Source organism: Paroedura picta, chromosome 5, assembly GCF_049243985.1.
Source record: "Paroedura picta isolate Pp20150507F chromosome 5, Ppicta_v3.0, whole genome shotgun sequence".
Taxonomy (NCBI): domain Eukaryota; kingdom Metazoa; phylum Chordata; class Lepidosauria; order Squamata; family Gekkonidae; genus Paroedura; species Paroedura picta.
This window is the reverse complement of record NC_135373.1, coordinates 124,000,552-124,024,388: the sequence shown is the minus strand read 5'-3', so window position 1 is coordinate 124,024,388 and position 23,837 is coordinate 124,000,552. Positions and strand designations below refer to the sequence as shown.

Below are 23,837 nucleotides of genomic sequence, written 5' to 3'. Positions count from 1 at the left end.
GTAGATCAGGGCGCCTGGAAACATCACGCAGGGTGGCCAACTTGCAGGTGAGAACTGGGGGGTCTCCCAGGATTACAGTTGTAGGGATCAGGTCTCCTGGCATGTATCATGTGGGGTTGCCAACTTCCAGGTTAGAACTGGAGGTCTCCTGGGATTACTGCTGCAGAGGTCAGGTCCCCAGGTGAACTTCATGTAGGGTGCCAACCTGCAGGGGAGAGCTGGAGGGTTTCTGGGATGACAGCTACAGAGATTCTCTCTCCCTGGAAGACATTGTGTAGGGTTGCCAAACTCCAGGTGAGAACTGGAGATTTCCCAGGACTACAACTGGTTTCTAGACATCAATTTTCTTAGAGGAAGTCGCTGCTATGGAGGGGGGGCTGGATGGCATCATGTACCTCAGAGGTCCCTTCCTTCTTCGTGCCTCATTTTACCCCCAAATCTCCAGAAACTTCACAACCTGAATCTGGCAATCTTAACTCAGCCTCAACCACATGCAGGCACCTGGGTGACCTTGGGCCAGTCCTAGTTCTCTCAGAGCTCTCTCAGCCCTCCCCCCCTTCCTCCCAGGGTGTCTGTTGTGGGGAGAGGAAGGGAAGGCGACTGGAAGCCGCTTTGAGCCTCCTTAGGGCAGTGAAAAGCGGCATATAAAAACAAACTCTTCTTCTTTTCAGTGGCACACAAACCAGCAGCCCCCAAATGCCCTCCTTCTAGCTGGTGTGTCCACCTTGCATTCCAAAAAGTTGGACGATGTTTCTATTTGCCCAATTTTGTTAGCTGTTCGGATTGAAACAACGGGCGTGGCTCTCAGACTGTGAAACAGGACCAGCCGATAATCGGGGGGGGGGGGACGCTTTCAAAGAGTCATTGGAAAACATTGTCAAAACAGCCCCCCACACACACATTTCAGCTTCAGGTGTAGGTCAGAATCTTTTCTCACTTGCTCCACCCATGATGCTGAATCCATCGGATGATATCAGTTAAGGGGTACAGATGCTGGCTAGGACAGGGACAGTGGCTTGGTGGCAGAACATCGGCTTGTTATGCAAAAGGTCCCGGGTTCAATCCCCGGCATCTCCAGTTTAAAAGGACCAGGCAGCAGGTGACGGGAAACGCCTCGTGGCCCTGCAGAGTAGACAATTCTGACCCTGATGATCCAATTGAGTTTGAGGTCCTTCAGTCCCGGGGCAGGGTCGTGACTCAGTGGAAGAGCCTCTGCTATACATGCAGAAGGTCCTGGGTTCAATCCCTGGCTTCTCCAGTTAAACCGATCCGGTTGAGGTGATGGGAAAGATTTCCGCCTGAGTGCCGCTACCGACTAGAACTGCCCGACTGTGTGCTTCAGCAGAAGGCAGCTTGGTGTTTTCAGTGGCATTTTTGGGGTCTGCCTGAAGTTACTGCTTGGTGGGAGTCTGAGTACCTCCCCCTCTCTCTGCTGTGTTCGGGATTGGGTGGCTCGATGCCTTTGGCAGCCCTGGAAACCATCTGAAATTTCCCCCAGCCCCTTTGTTTGCTAGAGGGTGAGATCCTGGACATCTAGCACTCTGCATGTTGCTTCCTCTGCATAGAAACCCTGAACTGACAAGGTGGTCTCCCAGCCAAGTCCTAATCAAGGCCGACCCTGCTTAGCTTTCAAGGGCTAATGAGATTCCAGTAAGAGCCATGCTCCTTGTGATTTGATTCCCTGTTCCTCCACACGCAGCCCGTTGGGTGACCCTGGACCACTCATAGTTCTGTTCTCAGAGCAGTTCTCTTAGGGCTCTCACCTAACTCACAGGGTGGGGAGAGGAAGGGAAGGCAATTGCTTTGAGCCCCCTTCAAGTTGTGGGGTATAAAAACCAACTCTTCTTCATCTTTCATTTCATGTACTGCAGTACAGTTTCCTAAAATTAAAACTGGCTCAGGAAGAGAAGATAGATTCAAGTGGGCAGCCGTGTTGGTACAGCATCTGTACCTCCTAACTCAAGGGTAGTCAAACTGCGGCCCTCCAGATGTCCATGGACAACAATTCCCATGAGCCCCTGCCAGCAACGCTGGCAGGGGCTCATGGGAATTGTAGTCCATGGACATCTGGAGGACCGCAGTTTGACTACCCCTGCTTAACTTGTATCATCTGATGGATTTTGGATCACAGGTTGAGCAAGTGAGAGAAGATTCTCACCTGCTCTTGAAGTTGAAATGTGAATGGGCTTTTCCAACAACACTTTCCAACAACTTTTTGAAAGCATCCCACCAGATCAACAAAATTTCAGTCCAATGGCACCTTTAAGACCCACAAGGATTTATTGAAGGCATGAGCAACACGGTTTGTCAAATGTCCCGTCTTGAATCCCAGCGAGACAGTAAATGCCAGTGAACAGATATCAGTAATTGTGGGATTTTTTAATGGCTTTTGGGAAATGTTTTATGCGATCTCAAGCCGAGAAAAGTCAAAGCGAAAATACTATTCCGATTGGGTGAGGTTTTCGGACAGTATGCAGACCCGTTCTCTGTTTTCTAGAACGTGGTGATTTGTGTGATTTGTTTTATGTGCAGGTTAGGAGCACTGGCTTTGGGTTCGAATGGTGGGTCGCTCACTCCAACAGCAAAAGGGTAGCAGGGATAAAGTTGAGAGGGGAGAGAACTCTCTGGAGAACTAAACAGATGGGTGGAATTCTCAGTTAGGGATTAATCAAAGGAGTCTTTGGGGATTTTGAGCTGCTGGCAGAGTTGGGCTGTTTCTTTATTCGGTTTCTAGTCCTCACAGCTAGGCAGATAGACAGATAGATTCAGGTGGGCAGCCATGTTGGTCTGAAGTAGGACAACAAAATTTGAGTCCAATGGCACCTTTAAGATTTATTCAAGGTCTGAGCTTTCGTGTGCAGACAGTGGAACAGGGACCGTACAGATACAAGGAGAAAGTAAATTAGTTGCAAATTAGAAAACAGCACCACAGCGTCCCAAATATGCAGCATGATCATTCTTTGCTAGAAAAGCAAATCAGTCCTTTGGGCTCAGTTGTCGTTCACAAAAACATTGGGGCAGCAAAAATGTTAAGGTTAGTGATTAACGGCAGACGCTTCCCCAGTTGTGGGAAGAAGGAAAGGAGACGGACAGTAACCAGCACTGTTTGAGAGTCTTTTTTTGAAGCAGAGTTGGCTGGGATCAAACTGGGGACCTTCTGGACACAAGACGAGGAGCTCTTCTGCTGAGCCACAGACCCCCCCCCCCCGCTCTGACTCTGTTTGTTCCTCCAGGAGTGGCTGGAGGGCACGCCTGGGGCTTCAGTCAACAACAAAAGACCTTTTCATGCTCTGAGCCAACTTCCTGGCCACCAAAATTTTTCAATAAGAACGTGAGGAAGGACAGCTTGTCGCCGAGAGTCTTTGTCCTCTCCTCCTTGGTCCTGGGTGACCTTGGGTGGGGGGACTTGTTTTTCCTATGAGTCTCAGCGTTCTTGGTGACCACGGCTGGGTGGGGTAGGTGCTGTGCGGGACATACAAGAGATCTGGTCTCAGTCCAGAGAGACCCACGTCGAAAGCAGGGATGGAAGGAAGGTAGCATTCTTGTGTGTGCAAAGTGCTGTCAAATCATGGTGACAAATAGTGACCCCCCACGGCAGAGGCTCATGGGAATTGTAGTCCATCGGCATCTGGAGAACCACAGTTTGGTCACCCCTGCCGGAAGTTTTTCAAGGCAAGAGACAAACAGCTTCTGAGAAACAGATACATTCGGGTAGGGTTTGGGCTGTTTTCTTGCCGATAGCACAGGTCTGCTTTCACCTTGACTTTCAGCTTAAGCAAGGAGGGTGGAAAGAGGTAGAGAATGGGGGCACGATGGGAATTGGGGGTCGTGGGGGGGGGAGAATCCAGGGGAAAGAGAGGCTGGAAAGAAGAACTTTCTTACAAGTGTCTATTTAGAACAGTGGTCCTCAACCTTCCTAATGCCGCGACCCTTTAATCCAGTTCCTCATGTTGTGGTGACCCCGAACCATAAAATTAGGCAAGGGTTCTTCCACAGAAATTAAACCAAAACTGACCGATGGCATGAAGATCCATGGTTCAGGATTGTATATAAATTTGGTTTTTTCCCGGGGTTTCTCAGTCCAGCTCTGCCTCTTGTCCCACCGTGCCCATCTCTTTCTTTTCTGCTGCTCCACAGGGACAAATGCTCTATCTCGATCTACCCCGCAAGGCTGTTGTGTGGATGAAATGGAAGAGGAGCGATGCCGACCACTTTGGGACCCCCTTAGAGGGAAGGGCCCTGCCACGACCCCTGTGAAAGGGTCGTTCAACCCCCAAAGGGGTCCCGACCCCCAGGTTGAGAACCGCTGATTGAGAATGATCCCGCCTTCAGGTTGGCCCCCAAATTGCAGCAACCACTGTAGGCTTTTCCAGGCAAGAGACATTCAGAGGTGGCTGGCCCTGGCCTTCCTTGGTGGTCTCCCATCCAAGTCCTAACCAGGTTTGACCCTGCTCAGCTTCCAAAACATGATGAGATCCAACTAGCCATTGTCCTCCAGGACAGAGCTGCATTATGATCGCTTTAAACCAGCCCTGGAGGTTGTTGACTTTCTCATATCGGGTAACTCCTACTTAATTATTCCCTTGGAAATTATGGGGTTCGGATCCCATCCGTGGGTTTAGGTGGCTTCCAAGCCGTGTTGTGGCCCCTTCTTGTCAAGAGAGTGGGAGAGCCATTTGGAAAAGGTTTTGTAGGTTTGCCCCTCCCAGTTGCTAGTTGTGGCCGCTAGTAGAAGATTTGCGTTATGATGGACGGGAAAGCATTGGCTCTATGGCTTTGCTTCATTTGTAGCCTAGCTCAGGGATGTCCAACCTGTGGCTCTCCTGTTTCTGGCAGGGGCTCATGGGAATTGTAGTCCCTGGGCATTTGGAGAGCCACAACCACCCCTGGCCTAGTTTGTTGCGACCGACAGACGAAGGACATTGCTGTGCAGTTTTGGCATAATTTGTTGAGTCGTGGAGCAAAGATTTATGCTTTGCTCCAGTCCTGGGTTTAGAGTTGGGTTGGTCCCATGACCCTAATTCCGGCTGCATTCGCTCTACAGATATGAATTTGCTGGTTGTTCCTGGGGCCCCGGGAAGTGCGCCTGGCCTCAACCAGGGCCACAGCCTTTTCGGTCCTGGCCCCAACGTGGTGGAATGAGCTCCCGGAGGAGCTGAGGGTCCTGAGTAGTCTTGGATTCTCGATTGATTCTCCTGGGGTCCTTCTGTTGTTTTGTCTTTTTCGTGTAAACCGCCATAAGCTGGCTGTGCCGGGATTGGCGATCTATGAATATAAATTAAAAAATAAACAAATGGTTCGTCAAATGTCCCGCCTTGAATCCCAGCGAGAAAGGCAGACAGTAAATGCCAGGGAACAGATATCAGTAATTGTGGGATTTTGTAATGGCTTTGGGGAAATGTTTTCTGGGATCTCAGTAAAGTAAAAATACTATTCCGATTGGGTGAGGTTTTCGGACAGTTTGCAGACCCGTCCTCTGCTTTCTAGAACATGGTGATTCGTGTGATTGGTATTATGTGCAGGTTAGGTGGAATTCTCAGTTAGGGATTGATCAAAGGACTCTTTGGGGATTTTGAGCTGCCGGCAGATTTGGGCTGTTTCTAGTCCTCACAGTTAGGCAGTCCTGTAAGGTGGGCCTTTTGACCCTGGTCAAAAGGACAAAAGGAAGGGACAAAACAATGCATGTGATTCTATACCGCTCTTTTTCTTTCCCCCTAAAGCTCCAGACACCTCCTGTTTCCCCCTGCAATACAGGGGTAGGGGAGACAGAATCATAGAATAATAGAATGAGAATTCTCAGGGTCATCTAGTCTAACCCTCTGCAGAATGCAGGAAATGCACAGCTACCCACCCACAGTGACCCCAATATCATGTCCAGGTGATGGTAGGCTAAACGTTTGCACATTTACATGAAAGGTAGACATTCAATCGGTGTCCCTTCTCACTATTTTTCTGCACAGCAGGTGAGCTTTCCAGGGGTGGGGGGCAGAACCTAGGAACACCCTGTGCTTTTTGCTTCTGGAGGGGCAAAAAAAGACATCTCCGCTTGTTCCCTTCTCTTCCCTCCCCCCCCCCCACCCCTGCTTGCTTGTTTTCACAAAGCGGGGCCATCTGTTGACGCCGGCTGATTCGGCTGCGGAGAGAAGCGGTAAGTGGAAGCGCGACAGACAGACAGACAGACAGATTAATACTGACTGCCACGGTGTGCCTAGCGACTGTCTACAGCGATGTGGCCACACTGTCCTCACAGAGAGACCCGCAGGCCTTTAATCTCAGCAAGGCTTTCCGCCCCGCTAGAAAACTGCTGCTCTCTCCCGTCCCCAAAGGAAAAAAATTGGCATCTTTTAAAGTGCTCTTTACTGAGCTTTTCCGTCTCTCTCCCATCGTTTGCTAACCCGTTTCCGATAGCAAAGAGCGTTTCAGAGGGGAAACCAATGTCAGCTTCTTCACTGATCCTCACAACAGTCCTGTGAGGAAGGCCGGGTTGAGAGCATGGGATTTGAACCCACATCCCAGTCCAGCACTTTGACGGCAACACCAAGCTGGAAATGGAAAAGCTGGATTTGAATCTGGTAAGCATCATAAAGACGGACAATATTTCCGGGGTATGAGTTTCAAGAGTCAAAGATCCCATTGTCGGGTCCGAAGCTTTTTACACCCAAAATCGCCACGGTGCTCCTGGATTCTAATCTGCCTCTTTCACTTCAAACCACACACGTGTTTAAGTTCTGTTTTTTCAGTTGTTTTACAGTGAATTTTTAGTGGTCGGTTACCTTGTGGGCTCTCATTGAGTGGAAATGTGAGATATATAACTTTATAGATCTATGAATAGTAAAGAGTTCCCAGGCCCTGATTTGTGGGGGCATTTGGGACAGAGCCACAGAGAAGAGCTATGGCTGTCAGTCCGCTGGTGGGGCCTGGAGATTTGATAGAATCATAAAGTTGGAAGGGATCTGTAGGGTCATCTAGTCCAACCCCCTTCAGAATTTAATTAGAACTCGACTCCATATCCTGAAGATCAGGTCCCCTGCTTTTGAGGGTGGATTCGATGGCCTTGGCCTTGCCTGAGGTCCCTCCCTCTCCTCAGGCTCCACCCCCAAAAATTTCCAGAAATTTTCCAACCCTAATAAGAATCTTCCCTTCAACCTTGCTTAGCTTTGCCTTGTTGGTTCTGACGCAATTTTCCTACTTTCAGATCTCTGCCTAATTGTGAGGCCTAGAAATTCTCGCAGTCGGGGGGCCACGAATAAGAAGGCTCAGCCTCTAATGCAAGCCAAGCTTAGTTTGAATTAAGGAGGCTTTTTCCCCTCGCAGGCCTGTCCCAGAACTGTGTTGGGGCACCTTCTGTGTTTGTGTGTGTGTGTTAAATGCTGTGAAATTGCTTCCGACTCATGGTGAACCTATGAAACAAAGTCCTCCAAAACGTCAGGTTTTTAACAGCCTGGCTCATAATGAGGGCATCATTTTGGCTTTTCCATCTTGTCTCCATGTAACCGGGGCCCATTTTCAGGAACAAGGATTTGTCGCCTTTCAGCGAGAAATTCCAGCATTCAAATGAATTCTTTCCCTTCCACGCACATTGTAGAATTCCCCACTTTGTGTCCGAATCCTGAACCGGAAGCGTGTATGTCTGGTTAACCCACTCCAAATTACTTTGCATTCGGATACGAGGGTTAAAGGAGTAATTAATCTGCATGTGGTGACCTTGAAGATTCCTCTCCAGGCCAACCATCTTCCCGTCTTCCTCCTTCTGCTTACACGCAGCTCCATCCAGCGGACCTCTCACTTCCCCCTGAACGGTTGCACGTGTGAACGTTCTGTGACTTACCCTCTCCGCACACGCATCTCCAAAGCGCAAACTGACTTCTCCGTTGTCTGCTTTAATACCTCCCTTTGACCTTAATGGCTTGGTTCAGGCTTACCACTCTTCTGCGCTAATAAGACGAAAGCCAACAGGGTTGTCGGCAAGTGTAATTAACTGATCGCATCTCAAGCGACAGGAGGTCTCTGGAAGAAACAAAATGGCCATTTTAATGAAGAACTGAGGCCAGAATAGAAGGGCAAAAGTTTTAATTGAATTTTCTTAGGCTATAAAAAGAGGAGAGTGGTCTTAGTCATTCTGTGGCCACCAGCAAGGGATGGGGAGGTGACCTGGGGCTCACCACAGTTCTCTGAGAGCTGTTCTCAGTTCTCTACGAATTCTTTCAGCTCCACCATCCACACAGGGTGTTGGTTATGGGGAGAGGAAGGGGAAGGTGTTTGTAAGCTGCTTTGGGACTCCTTCAAGTAGTTAAAATCTGGGTATAAAAACCCCCAGCTCTTCTTCTTCATCATCACCACCTGCCTCATTTCACTGGAGAAGATGCCGGGGATTGAACCTGGGACCTTCTGCATGCCAAGCAGATGCTTTCCCACCGAGCCACGGAAGTTTCGCATTCTCTTTGCCTTTGCTGTCTCCTTCGTCCCTGCAGGTTGCAAAGACATCTCTGTCTGCTCTATTCTTAGACTGATAAATAGCGTCTCTCTTCGGCAGGCCCGCTGGGCTGCTTCTGGCCTTGCCGTCTCCAGCTCTTCCTCAGTGCATCACTGTCGGATGAAGCCCCCTGGTCTCCCTTTGTCTTTGCATGCATCATTTAGAAGAAAAAAGGAAAACTGATGCAACAAGACGTCTCTGTGAAGAACTCCTCTGGTCAGCTGTTGCAGGCACCACACAAGTGTTGTTCCAAAAGAGGTACCCTAAATACTCCCCTGCTGCAATTAAGTCAGAAGAAGAACTCCTCACTACCCGAAAAAGTCTTCTTCTCCCCACAACAGACAACCTGAGAGGTAGTTGGGGCTGGGAGAGCTCTGAGAGAACTGTGACTGGCCAAAGGTCACCCAGCTGGCTGCAGGTGGAGAAGGAGTGGGGAATCAAACCCGGTTCTCCAGGTTAGAGGCTGCTGCTTTTAACCACGACACCACACCGCTGGAGTAGGATCAGGACCGAAACACGGAAATGCTACTTGACACAGAGAGTGATTAAACTGTGGAATTCTCTGCCAGAGGATGTCGTGATGGCCAAGAAATAAACAAGGTTTCAAAAGGGATTGGAGAGATGCGTGGAGGATAAGTCTATCAGGGGCTACAAGCTACGAGGACGGAGGGAAACTTTCGCATTCAGAGGCAATCTGAATCCCAAAGCCAGGATGCAATATAGAGGCCTGATTCTCTATGCCCTGTTGGTGGCCCTCCAGAGGAACTGGTTGGCCACTGTGTGAGACGAGATGCTAGACTAGATGGACCCCTGGTCTGACCCAGCAGGGCTCTTCTGATGTTCTCAGGATGCTGGACTAGATGGACCCCTGGTCTGACCCAGCAGGGCTCTTCTGATGTTCTCAGGATGCTGGACTAGATGGACCCCTGGTCTGACCCAGCAGGGCTCTTCTGATGTCCTTAGGATGCTGGACTAGATGGACCCCTGGTCTGACCCAGCAGGGCTCTTCTGATGTTCTTAGGATGCTGGACTAGATGGACCATTGGTCTGATCCAGCAGGGCTCTTCTGATGTTCTTAGGATGCTGGACTAGATGGACCCCTGGTCTGACCCAGCAGGGCTCTTCTGATGTTCTCAGGATGCTGGACTAGATGGACCCCTGGTCTGATCCAGCAGGGCTCTTCTGATGTTCTCAGGATGCTGGACTAGATGGACCCCTGGTCTGACCCAGCAGGGCTCTTCTGATGTTCTCAGGATGCTGGACTAGATGGACCCCTGGTCTGACCCAGCAGGGCTCTTCTGATGTTCTCAGGATGCTGGACTAGATGGACCCCTGGTCTGACCCAGCAGGGCTCTTCTGATGTTCTCAGGATGCTGGACTAGATGGACCCCTGGTCTGACCCAGCAGGGCTCTTCTGATGTTCTCAGGATGCTGGACTAGATGGACCCCTGGTCTGATCCAGCAGGGCTCTTCTGATGTTCTCAGGATGCTGGACTAGATGGACCCCTGGTCTGACCCAGCAGGGCTCTTCTGATGTTCTCAGGATGCTGGACTAGATGGACCCCTGGTCTGACCCAGCAGGGCTCTTCTGATGTTCTTAGGATGCTGGACTAGATGGACCCCTGGTCTGACCCAGCAGGGCTCTTCTGATGTTCTCAGGATGCTGGACTAGATGGACCCCTGGTCTGACCCAGCAGGGCTCTTCTGATGTTCTCAGGATGCTGGACTAGATGGACCCCTGGTCTGACCCAGCAGGGCTCTTCTGATGTTCTCAGGATGCTGGACTAGATGGACCCCTGGTCTGACCCAGCAGGGCTCTTCTGATGTTCTTAGGATGCTGGACTAGATGGACCCCTGGTCTGACCCAGCAGGGCTCTTCTGATGTCCTTAGGATGCTGGACTAGATGGACCCCTGGTCTGACCCAGCAGGGCTCTTCTGATGTTCTCAGGATGCTGGACTAGATGGACCCCTGGTCTGATCCAGCAGGGCTCTTCTGATGTCCTTAGGATGCTGGACTAGATGGACCCCTGGTCTGACCCAGCAGGGCTCTTCTGATGTTCTCAGGATGCTGGACTAGATGGACCCCTGGTCTGATCCAGCAGGGCTCTTCTGATGTCCTTAGGATGCTGGACTAGATGGACCCCTGGTCTGACCCAGCAGGGCTCTTCTGATGTTCTTAGGATGCTGGACTAGATGGACCCCTGGTCTGACCCAGCAGGGCTCTTCTGATGTTCTTAGGATGCTGGACTAGATGGACCTCTGGTCTGACCCAGCAGGGCTCTTCTGATGTCCTTTGGATGCTGGACTAGATGGACCCCTGGTCTGACCCAGCAGGGCTCTTCTGATGTCCTTTGGATGCTGGACTAGATGGACCTCTGGTCTGACCCAGCAGGGCTCTTCTGATGTCCTTTGGATGCTGGACTAGATGGACCTCTGGTCTGACCCAGCAGGGCTCTTCTGATGTCCTTTGGATGCTGGACTAGATGGACCTCTGGTCTGACCCAGCAGGGCTCTTCTGATGTCCTTTGGATGCTGGACTAGATGGACCCCTGGTCTGACCCAGCAGGGCTCTTCTGATGTTCTTAGGATGCTGGACTAGATGGACCCCTGGTCTGACCCAGCAGGGCTCTTCTGATGTTCTCAGGATGCTGGAGTAGATGGACCTCTGGTCTGACCCAGCAGGGCTCTTCTGATGTTCTTAGGATGCTGGACTAGATGGACCCCTGGTCTGATCCAGCAGGGCTACTCTACTGTTCTTATGCTTTCTTTCCAAAACCATCTTTTTTCTTCAAAGGACAGTAGAGTTCCTGGGCTGCCTGAACTTCTCTCCAGAAAACAGGTTGCAGTCCATAACACACATTTTTGAAATATGAACACTCACACAAATTGCCTCTCTCCAGTGAATTCTGTGCACCACACCGAATCTGCCTCTTAATCTCCTGTTTTTCTTTGAGAAGGGTGACCTAGTTTCTTCTTTGGGCCTTATTAAGATGCTGAGATCCTGGGATACCCATCAGTTTGCATTTCTTCCTCCCTCCCTTTGGGTGTTCTGCACTATTATATAATAACACAGAGCACGAATGCACAAGCAGTTCCTTGATGTTGTGTTTCCTTGTGCCAAATGGCAGGAGGCTGACCCACACACAGGAGCAGGAAGCTGGAAGGGGGAAATTCAGATTACAGGAAGATTACAGGAAGTTTATCTCTGTTTGTAAATGACAGCCTGGAACATTTCATGTAAGGCAAATCCAGAGCTATCTAGCTTTGGATGTTTTAATTTTTTACACCTAGAAGCTCTGAAGAAGGGAGGTGTGGCTCATTCATTCATTCATTCATTCATTCATTCATTCATTCATTCATTCATTCATTCATTCATTCATTCATACATTCTTTGATTTATACCCCACCATTCTTGAGAATGGCAGGGGCTCTTGGGGATTGTAGTCCATGGACATCTGGAGGACCGCAGTTTGACTACCCCTGGCTTAGAGAAATACGTGGAATAACTTCAAGCTGTACTGTGGAGGAAAATGCTGTTGAGTTGCAGTTGGCTTGGCAAAAGGTGGCCGGCCGTCACCTGCCTCTGCGTGGCAACCCTGTACTTTCTTGGTGGTCTCCATCTTAAGTATTGACCAGGGGCAACCCCCGTTTAGCTTCCAAGAAGTGATGAGACTGGGCTGACCTGGGCCCTCCCGGTCAGGGGCAGATGAATAGAGGAGGTCTGTCCCTGCCTGCCTCTGCATAGCAGCCTTGGACGTCCTTGCTGGTCTCCCCTCCAAGTACGAACCGGGGCTGGCCCTGCTTAGCTTGGGAGATCAGACGCGATACGGCTAGCCTGGACCACCAGGTCAGGCCTCCAGCCTTAATTGGCCACTCCAAGAATCTGACTTTCGGTCTAACTTGGCATCTTGGTACTTTCACGGCGGTGGACTTTCTTCTCCACAACGAGCGTGTTTTTTTTTCCCTTAAAAGGGTTTCTTTTCCCCTCTCCAAGGCTACGCAAGAGGGGGATTGTGCTGAACAGAATAACATGGATTTCCTGTCGGAAGGGCGCTCCCTCGCCCCAAGACTCTTGAAAGGAGCAGTTGGGTTGTTTGTGTTCTGGCCCCTTTGAAAGAGGGTTAAGTTTGAAGGGCTTCATTACAGGATGTAATCGGGCCAGTTAGGTTAGGTAAAGTGGGGTGGGATGAAGGCATGATGGATTATTTGCAGCAACCCTTAGCCACAATTTATTTTTATTTATTTATTTTTCCATTTATACCCCGCCACTCACGACACTGTCGTCTCGCGGCGGCTTACAATATAAAATAAAATCACAAAAAACCAATAAACCTCCCCTCAAAACATTAAGACAATGGGAAAGTAGAACCTCCAACTTCAGGGGCAGTGTACCGTCGGGTGAGAATCAGTGGGAGGACAGCCCTCCTGTCATCTCCTTCCCTGCTGGTGGGATTCCTTGAAGCCCCTGGCTGGTCTCTGTCGGTATGCAGCCCTCAGTGGACTTTTGCCCTGATCCAGAAGTTCTCGTCTCTGTTGTTTGTGTGCAACCTGGCCTTCGTTGTGGTGCTGGTTCTGGCGGAATCGGGGTGGGAGCAAGCCACTCCCCCACAGCCCCCTTACAGCACTGTATGAGAGGGTGTGGCTAGCGCGGGGTACTCTAGCAAGCTTCCATGCTCGTAGGAGAGATTCGAACTCTGTTCTCCGAGTCTTTGGCACAGCAGTCTAGCCCTGAGACAAACTGGATGTTCCACTCAGGTGTACCAAGCTCTCCTTCTCCGGGTCCAGATCAGTTTAAAGCTCTTGGATTGTTACAGCCTCACGTCGCTGGATGCGGCTGCCCTGGAGAACAGTAATTCTAATAAATTTTTATTTCTATCCCGCCCTTTCGTGTCGCTCGGAGCAGATCTCAACATTAAAACGCACGCAACATTAAAAGTTACAAACATTTACATTTGCTAAATGCTCCTGGTTAAAATTCCCGGACAGAGGAGTTTTTGATGAAGGAGCTGATCTTCCAGCTTCCTTCTTCCCTCAGTGGTGAGGGCCAGCCTTACTGGGTGATGTAGAATCATAGAGTCGGAAGGGACCTCCTGGGTCATCTAGTCCAACCCCCTGCACTATGCAGGACACTACAACCCTGTGCTTTATTTCAGCCTAGTGCAGCCTCCCTCCACTTTTTCTACCATTCTTCAGGCCTCGAGAAACTCTAAAAGTGGTACGGTCATGCAGAATATGGTTGGGAAGCAGAGCTGTGGACACGCCCACCCAAGGCCCTTCCCCCTCTAAGCCCATCATTGGCCTGGGGGGGGGCACGTCAACATGGTCATATCGGCCAATAACTGTTTAACAATAATGTTAAAACACGTTTTAAAAAACAGATTAAAAATTAATTCTCCCCCATTTGGGAAACCTTTCCAGGACCCTCAAGAAGCCCCAGGGCTTCACGGACCCCTAATGGGAAAAGCCTGACTTAGTAGGATATTTCACAACCAGACTGACTCATCCACAAAGGGGAATCCGGTGGCGAATGATCATTTTCAGCTCAATCACAGTGGATTTCCAGGGAGTGTGCTTCACGCGCCCCCTTCACAATGCTCCCCATAGAAATGAGGGCTGCCTCATTTTCAGCGCAAGGAGAGCAGGATACGCATTGGTGTGTCGGCACAGTCTCAGCCACAGTGGATGTCCGGTGCGCAGATGCTTCATGTGCTGGTCCCGGCCCTTCTGCCTCTTTCGCTGTCTTCTGGGATCGGCTGTCCCCGAGGGAAAGGGGCAGTCTCTTCGGCCGTGGGCCTGGAGTTGCACACAGATGCAGGCGGCGTTTGAATTACTTTGGTACGCCGTTTTGATTTGCTTTATTGCACAGTCCAGGCGCCCCTGGGCAAAATTCCCATCAGCCCCGGGAGCCAGCAGAACAGCAACAAAGCCCGATGACAGAAGCCGTCAGGCAGCCGAGAGAAGGCCAATTAATTCTGCCCGTCCTCTTGTTGGCGTCTGTGCCCCGAGCGGGAACAGAGGTTAGCAAAGGCTCAGAAGGGCGTAGGGACCATTGGGAGCCCTGCCTCCAGCCAGCGAGGGGGAACCTCCCTGGCTTGCCAAAATCGGCCTCTGCTGGAAGGAGGCAGGTGGCTGTGCCAAGCCGACCTGCCTCAGTTCCCTACCGATCCAAAACTGCCCTCCTGCAGCCCTGAAGTGGGACTCAATCAATCAATATTTTATTCACGGTCATTCAGACCAAAACCCAAATACATGCAGTTAAAACTAAGACAATACAAAAAGCAGGAAAACTGCCAATACTATAAAAATGTTAAAAATCTGACATCATAGTCAGTATTTAAAACATACTTTAAGTTACCAGTTTATAAGGTTGGATCAGAGAGAATTTTTTGATCCATATACCGAGTACGCAATTTCATGGCGGCGGTGCAAAATTTAGCTGTGCAGAGAGTTATTTGCTTATCTTCGTCTTGAAGCAGTACCTTGATTTTCTCCTTTGTGGAAGATCTCAGGTAAGTGTTCAAAATTGGCTGGATAAAGGTGCGTCTGATAGTGTCATAAATGGGGCAGAACAGAAGCACATGTTCATCTGACTCTATCCATCCGCTGGCACAAGGACAGAGTCTCTGAGCAAGGGGTTTCTTTTGGTAACGCCCCTCCAGCACGGCAGTGGGTAGAGCTGAGCATCTTGCTTGGGCGAAGGCCCTTCTATGGGTGATAAGTTCTAGGTCTGACAGGTATGGAGCTGGAACAAGCGTGTATCGGATCCTATCTGGACACAGAAATTCTGGTGTTTTGGCTAGATCCCTTTGCCGACTGATGTCCTTGACCCTTTGTTTAATTATGGATTTAGCTTGATCTTGCTGTATGAAGGCTAGCTGTTGTTCCATAAAGCCAAGCTGTGATAATTTGCATTTCACAGTTTTTAGCCAGATTGGCTGAAAGTTGTCTCTTAAGATCAAAGCAGACAATCGCTTTGGGTCATAGGTTAGCTTCAGCCAATATAGGATCGATGACACACAGATCTTATCTTCCACACTTTGCATACCTGTTTCCAATCTCACTCTAGCATTTGATACGCACTTAGGGAGCTGGATGATCTTCCTTAGAAATACTGACTGCACCCTTTCCAGTAACATAACACTAGATGTTGGGGTTCCTGAAAAGGAGCCATAAAGCAGCTGAGAAAGTGTCTTGGCTTTGTAGAGCTCTAGGGCAGCTGGTACAAAGTATTTCCCCTTGGTTCGATAGAATTTGAGAATGTTGTTAGCCGATCTTTGGGCTTGCTCAGCAGCATATTGACAGTGCGCAGTCCTGAAGTGGGACTGTGGCTCAGTGGCTGAGCGTCTGCCTGGCATGCAGAAGGTCCCAGGTTCTATCCCGGGCACCTCTGCTTAAAAAGGACCAGGTTTTAGGTGGCGTGAAAGAGCTCTGCCCGAGATTCTGCAAAGCCATTACCAGAGTAGACGATACCGATGCTGATAGGACTTCTCTGATGCAGTAGAAGGTAGCTGCATATATTCTTGCATCAGATGCCTGGTCTACCCAGGTCAGCAGTGCCCATTCTGACAGGCAGTGGCCCTCCAGGGCCTCCGAATGCTTATATCACCCGCTCCCTGACCCCTTTTAACTGGAAATGCTGGGAATTGAGCCAGGGGCCTTCTGGGTGCAGTGCCGATGCTCTCTTACTGGGCCCTTGCGAAGGTCAGCTGTACAGTGAGCCCAGGAGGGGCAATTTAGAGCAGGGGTAGTCAAACTGCGGCCCTCCAGATGTCCATGGACTACAATTCCCAGGAGGCTCCCATGGACATCTGGAGGGCCGCAGTTTGACTACCCCTGATTTAGAGGCATGCCTTCTATTGTTGTTTTTTTTTGGGGGGGGGGCAAATTGGTCCTTAGCCAACATCCCATTTTTTCTGGAAGGATGTCCAGCAAAAGCTTCCCCCCCACCCCATGCCCCTAACTCAGAGGTACCTAACACGGTGTCCTCAGGCATCCTGTTACACTTTTCTCATTTTGAGAAGGTGAACAAGGGCGGGTGGGGTTTTTGCCTAGCACGGCTTCGGATTGGCCGTTGGAGAGTTGATTGGCTCTGTGATCTGGCCACAGTGCAAGGATCTTGGCTGTGTGATGGAAGGACCAGGGCCTTTTTGGTCCTCGCCCCTACCTGGTGGAACAAGCTCCGGGAGGAGATGCGGGCCCTGTTGGAGCTTATCCAGTTCGGCAGGGCATGCAAAATGGAGCTCCTTCACCAGGCCTTTGGTTGTGGCCAAGTCGCCAGTAACATCTAAGCACCCCCCTTGAAACACTCTTCCCTGTAACTTCTTGATCTGGCTATCAATATGGGTGAGCAATGTGGGAGGGGCCCGGATACTAAGGGCACTATTGTTGGTTTAGATAGCGTAATAATTTAAAAAAAAGAAACTTTTGTCTATTATAAACTGACTAGCTTCAAAGCCCATTCCTAAGAACAGGCCTTGAAAGGGCCCCCTCCCCTGGCCCCCGGTCAGGCAGCATAATGTGGCTTTGGGCTGCAGCTCACAACCGAATCAAGTGGGGCGTGGGCTGGGCAGCTCGTTAGCAGGCCTGGGACAGAGCTCCTTAGCAGGCAGTCAGCAGGCCAAGAGGCCCTCGTTAGCAGCCCCTCCACCATGCCCTTTGCCCAGGGCCCACTTCCCTTACCTGCTGCTGGCTCCAGGCACTGAGCAAAGAGGCTAGAGTCCAGGGACGGAGGGCGGGAGCTGCAGGGGCTGCACCCTGATTGGCCCTATTCCAACTTGGACAGCCGGACACCTTCCACCCCCCAGGCTGTTTCACAAATATATAGAGGAACCATGGATAAGGATGTACACCGCCCTGAGATGGCTGGGCTGAGAGGGGCGGTCTTATCAACCCAATTATAAATACACAAATAAAGTAAGCTGTGGTGGCCATTTTGTGGCCGGCTCTGCCTCCAGGGGCAGCCATTCTGCAGCTGCACTTCCCCCACGGTGTCAGAAGTCCACAGGCCAAAAGAGGGTGGGGATCCCTGCCCTAGACCGACCTCAGCGACTCTCACAGCCTGAAAAAACAGCAACCAGAGAGGGGTGTCAGGGCTGCCTGTGGCCCGGCTTCAATAAGCAACTAAGATGCTGGGGAGAGTCCTCAGGACCACTTTCAAAAGCTGTGACATGGGTTGATGGCGCTTGTCTTCCGCTCAAACTTAAGCAGGACTCTCTGTTTTGTGGGATAGCGAGTCTGCTCCTCCCAGTTACTGGAATGAGTTGTTCTCGGGTGGGACCAAACAGCGGATCCTGCCCCACAGAGGCTGGAATCAGGGCCAGATCAAAGGAGCCGTTCTGTGGTTTTCAGCAGCTCTTATCAACCAGAACACTTTTAAGGCTCTCGGGTTGGCCTTTTATTTTGCAAAAGGGGGGTGGGGGTGGGAGGGAGAAACTGACTTCAGACGGGTTTGTCTCCGCGGCCAAATCGGAAGGGAGTTTTCTCTGCAAGCTGAAGAGCAGGAAGGTGCGGGGAAAGCCTCTCCCAGAACAGGCCTGAATCAAGGGAAGTGGAGGGTTTTAAATAAAAGTGACCTTCGGATCTTTCTGGAGGGTTTTTTTTTTTTCGGAGGGGGGTGTTTTTAATGAGACTTGGCTGATCCTTAAAGGATCAAAGGAGCAAACAGAAATTGAAAAGAACCAGCCGTTCAAACACACAACTACAGATAAACATCTGGAGCAGAGGTGGCTGCTAGACACAACGCATAGAGGGGACTCTGTGATTTGGGGAGCGATGCGCAGCATTCTAGGCAACAGAAGAAACATAGAATTGGAAGGGACCCTCGGGGTCATCTAGACCAGCCCCCTGCAGAAAGCAGAAAAGGGCTTCTCTTATGTTTTTATGGCCCTGTTGGGGGACCTCCTGGTGGCACCTGGGTTTGGGCTCTGCCACTGAGCCACGGCCCATCAGGGAATCTAGTTCCTTAACCATTGAAGGCTTGGTGTCGTGGTTAGGAGTGCGGACTTCTAATCTGGTGAGCTGAGTTCAATTCCCCGCTCCCCTACTTGCAGCCAGCTGGGTGACCTTGGGCTCGCCACAGCACTGATGAAGCTGTTCAGCCTCACCCACCTCACAGGGTGTCGGTTGTGGGGAGAGAAGGGAAGGTGATTGTAGTCCCCTTTGAGACTCCTTTGAGTAGTAAAAAGCAGGGTACAAAAAAAAAAGGAAAGGGAAGGCGAATGGAAGCCACCTTGAGACTCCTTCGGTTAGGGAAAAGCGGCATATAAGAACCAACCCTCCTCCTCCTCCTCCACCTCCCTCACAGGGTGTCTGTGGTGGGGAGAGGAAAGGGAAGGCGATTAGAAGCCGCTTTGCGACTCCTTCTGGTAGAGAAAAGAATCATATAAAAACCAACTCTTCTTCTTCTTCAGTAATATCGGGGCTCTCTCGGCCTCCCCTCCCTCATAGGGTGTCTGTTTTGGAGAGAAAGAAAGGCGATTGGAAGCCGCTTTGAGACTCCTTTGGGTAGAGAAAAGCGGCATATAAGTGGCATATGAGAACCAACTCTTCTTCTTTCTTCTTCTTCTTCCAAAGCCACTGTCAGATCACCAGATTGTACACAGACCGCAGGGCACGTTTAAAACTATGTCGATTGTGCCGTCTGCCTCTCTCCCCAGACGGTGCGTTCGTTGGGCACATCATGTTTCCTGCGTGACAGCTGAATCATTTCTGGGCACCCTTTTCAAAACAGGATGACTCAGCCGGGGACGCTTCCCATTATGAGTGGCTCACTAACCCGGTGGGCAGGCGGCCGGAAGGACTCTCCTCTCCATCTCCCATTGACAGGAAAAAGGGGTCCAGCGGCCTGTTCATTGATGCAAGAAATTGATCTGTGCTGGAGACTCTTTCCCGGAAGTCCCGTTGTTCTCCTCGCCCTCCCCCTCGCCCTCGGGGGCTGCAGAACGTGTCTCGGCCGACTCACAGCCACCCTGTCAGGCTTGCAAGGTGCCATGGCCTGCCTTTGGGCAGCAACCCCGTGTCATCCTGCGTGGTCTCCCATCCAAATACTAACAAGGGTCAACCCTGCTTAGCTTCTGAGCTCTGACAGAACCATGCTGGACTGGGACAGCCAGGTCAGGACAAATATGTCTCAATGGTGGTGAAAAGTGACATCGGGTCTTAGCCGAAAGAAGGTCACCCAGTTGGGTTTTCAAAGGAAGAGAGGTTCAGAGGTGGTTTGTCATTCCCTGCCTCTTCCTGGCAACCCTGGGCTCCCTTGGGGGTCTCCCAGGCAGGTATTTACCTGGGCCATCTCTGCTTAGCTTCTGAGCTCTGACAAAAGTGAGCCATCCTGTTCAAGGCCCCTGGTCTTCAGACCGGTCGCAGTCCGTGGATCAGTCGGTACCAGACTGCAACTCCTTCTCGTCCTCCTCCCCAGCTGCTGCCTCGGGGGCTGCCCTGCCACTCTGCGGCCGGCTCATCTTTGGTGCTGTCCGGCGGCCACCATGGCTGGGGCTCCCCCTCGGCGTGGCACTACGCAGCGGGTGGCGGGAAGTCAAGGGTGCTGCTGGGAAAGCAAGCGGCACAGGGGCACAGGCAGTGGCAACGTCCCTCAGCAAAAGACTACCCCCCCCCCCAGACCTCAGTAAAATTGCCAAGTGTTGGCCAGTCTAGGGTTCATTTTTACACAGGGCTTAATTTTGGACGAGGGCTGTAGTTCTTGGAGCACACTGGAATATTTAACTTCCTTTATTAAAACTCTTTTCTCGCTTTATCCAAAAGGGGTGATGCTAGTAACAGGGGCAGGGTGGTGGAGGGAAGTGGGGCCAGCAAGGTGATAGAATGGAAGTTTAAAAGATGCAAAAGGGAAAGAGAATACAAAGCAGCCCCAGTTGTCAGTGACAGGATTCAAAGGCCTTAGAATATAGAGTGGGAAGTTCACCTAGAGGTCATCTAGTCCCACCCCCTACTGAATACAGGATCAGCCTAAAACATCCAGGATAAGTGTCGTCCAGCTGCTGCTTGAAGACCGCTGGTTACTACTGCAGTCCGTCCTTTTGGGATGCATTGCGTCCTTTTCAGATGTTTGCGTATCGTCCCCTTTAAAATCTGCTCCATTATCTTCCCTGCAACTGGCCTGTAGTTTCCCAGGTCATCTCTTTGCCCTTCTTTGAAGGCTGGGATAACCTTTGCTCCCCTCCAGTCTTCTGGTCCTCAAGAGGTCCTAAGGATGCTGGCCAAGGGTCCCACAAGCTCTCCAGAAAGTTCACTGGATGTGTGTGTTAGTGGGCAGAGATCAGGCATGAGGGGCTGACCCTGAGCAAATGTGGGGAGGTCCCTTTGGGGACTCCTGCAAGAATGCATTAAGGATGGGACCAGTTGTGTGGCTTTCTTCCAAGCAGCCAAAGCGCTGCAAGGCTCCAAGGGGAATGCTCGCTTGGATGGGGAAAGGCCTGCGGTTTGGTCCTCGAATGCTTTAGGCATCACTGCAGCCTTTCCCGACTTTTTTACCATGGAAAACCCCCTGAAACATTCTTGAGGCTTCGAAAAACCCCAGAAGTGGTGCGATCATGCAGAATATGGTTGGGAAGCTGCGGACATGCCCACCCGGGTCCCCTCAACTCTTCTTCTTCATTAATCTCAGGGCTCTCTCAGCCTCACCCACCTCACAGGGTGTCTGTTGTGGGGAGAGGAAAGGGAAGGCGACTGTAAGCCGCTTTGAGACTCCTTCGGGTAGGGAAAAGCGGCATCTAAGAACCAACTCTTCTTCTTCTTCTGGTCTAGAGGGCAGTGTGGAAATCAGGGTTTTTCTAATAACGCTCGTGTCCTTTCTTAGAAAGCCTCTTGCTTGCAGATTTTCACTCACGCCGGATCGGATTTGCTCTTTAGGAAACTCTCTAAGCAGCCTGGATCTGTGGCCATGAAGATGGGAGTAAACCGTAATTGAAAGGACAGCTTATCGATGCTCACTTGGTTTCGATTTGGCCTCGTTCCAGGAAGGAGGGAGGTCTGGCCTGAAGGGTGGACCCAAACAGGCCCTGGCTAAGGAGCATTTGAAGCACGGGTCCCCAATGTGCTACCCATGGGCACCATGTGCTCACTGATACATTTTTCAGTGCCCTCCAAGGGTGCCCCTCTCATGTATACTTATGAATTGCAAAATTTCCAGGCTCTTCTGCGTTCTTCCATATGAAAACAGGGGTCTAGCAAAGATTCATTATTTGGGCAATTAAAAAAAATAGCAGGGACCTTGAGGACTAGCATGATCGACCCTAGAATGAAGAAAGGCAGATGGGTGTCTCCGAAGCAAAAAGGGCAAGGGGCACGATCCGGCCCTTGGGTTGGCCGGGAATGTAAGTCCTCAACTCACCCTAACATAAATCAGCAGTGCTTTGGTGTATTTTAACTTTTGAGATGTGCTTGTTAGAATCCATGGGGCTGTTTCAGGCCCGGAATATGATGGGGAGGGGAGCTTCAATCTCTGTTTGCCAACTCCAGGTTGGGGAATTGCTGGAGATTTCGGAGGTGGGGCTTGAGGAGGGCAGGTGTTTATAGTGGGAGGGACTTCAGCGGAATATAATGCGCTAGGGTCCAACCTGCAGCAATTTGGGGACCTTTCCACGACCCTCCTGGCGTCTGGCAGCCCCCTTTAAGCCCCCTCCTCTTCGGGGCCCAATCTGAATTGGAATCCCACTCCTTTGAAAAAATCACTTTTGAAAATCGTTGGTGCTGAACGCAAATTTTGCAGGACCCGTCTGGTTCGGCCTTCTGGTTCGGCCTCGTGCACCCATTATGAGCCCAGCGATGCTCAGGCAAACAAAACAAGAATTTGCACCTCCACCCCCACCCCTTGTTTCTCAAGGATTGCTTTGTTCAGGGTTCCTCCCCTCCTCCTCCCATCCCTCTACGCCTCCTCTGATCAGTGTGCAAGGGTAAGAAAGAGAGAGAATCAGAAGCGCGCACACACACACACACACACACACACACCGTCTTCATTGAGGTCTGGCTTTGCCTCTGGCTTCACCAATCTCTTAAGCTGATTTCCTCTTCGGCCCCTTTAGGCGTCTGGCCTGGACGAAGGGGATGACACTAAGGACCAGCTGGCTCCTTCCTTTTAAAAATATATTTGTGGGGGTTTTGATATTAGCCCCCCCCCCCCAAAAAAAAATAAATCCGGGCTTCAGGTGCCCTCTTTGAAGGAATTATCACCTTCTCATGCAGAGAGAAATTGCAAGAGGGACAAACACGCAATTTCCAAGTCGCTGTGAGTTTCCTGTTATTGGTTCCTGTTATTGGTTCCCACGCTGGACTCGGGAACCGTGAAACTAATGAACTAATTGGCCTTTCTGGTAATGGGACGGATCTGTCCGTCCGTCTGTCTGTCTGTCTGTCAGTGTGTGTGTGTGTGTGTGTGTGTGTGTGTGTGTGTGTGTGTGTGAGAGAGAGAGAGGGGGGGGAGAGTTGGCTTTAACTGGAGATAGTTTCTACGTGAACTGAGCAATATTCAGGTCCCAAATAATCCTGGAACAGATGCAAGTTTCCATATTCAAGCCCTGCAAATAAGCATTATACCTGCCCAGCCAAATTGGACATGGTTTGCCCAAATAATAACACACCATGTTTGGGCTGATTTTTTCAGGCCGCGATTTCTTTTTATTTCCTTTATGGATTCCCCATCTTATCCCCAAGGGAGCCCCAAAGATGCTTACCTCGTCCTCTGCTTTAACCTTACAACAACCCTGTGAGGTAGGCCAGGCTGAGAAACTGCGTGACTAGCTTAGGTCGTTAAGGGAACTTCCGTGGCATCCTTCAAACACATCCGCTTTATCTCTGTGATTAGGGATGTCAGAAGAACCCTGCTGGATTCAGACCAGTGGTCCATCTAATCGGGCATCCTATCCCACACAGTGGCCAACCAGTTCCCCTTCAGGGCCAGCAACAGGGCAGAGAGGCCGAGGCCTTCCTAAGGACATCAGAGGAGCCCTGCTGGGTCAGACCAGTGAGGATCCATCTAGACCAGCCTCCTGTCTCACACAGGGGCCAGCCAGTTCCTCTGGAGAGCCAAAAACAGGGCAGAGAGGCCGAGGCCTTCCCCTGATATTCTTAAAATGATGAACTAGAGCAGGGGTAGTCAAACTGTGGCCCTCCAGATGTCCATGGACTACAATTCCCAGAAGCCCCTGCCAGCATTTGCTGGCAGGGGCTTCTGGGAATTGTGTTCCATGGACATCTGGAGGGCCGCAGTTCGACTACCCCTGAACTAGAGGACTATTAGTCTGACCCACCAGGGCTTCTTCTGATGCTGTTGTGTTCCTATCCCATTTTGTGTTGAAATGGCAGAAACATCACTCAATGGCTATTAATTCTAGCAGCAGAGTGGCTACG

At 50.8% G+C, this 23,837-nt stretch overlaps 1 protein-coding gene across 1 annotated transcript in view; it reads left to right on the top strand.

The window, feature by feature from the left end:
* Positions 1-23,837, top strand: part of PODXL (podocalyxin like) — an 81,773-nt gene that overhangs the window by 27,323 nt on the left and 30,613 nt on the right. The gene's annotated exons all lie outside the window — the stretch shown is intronic.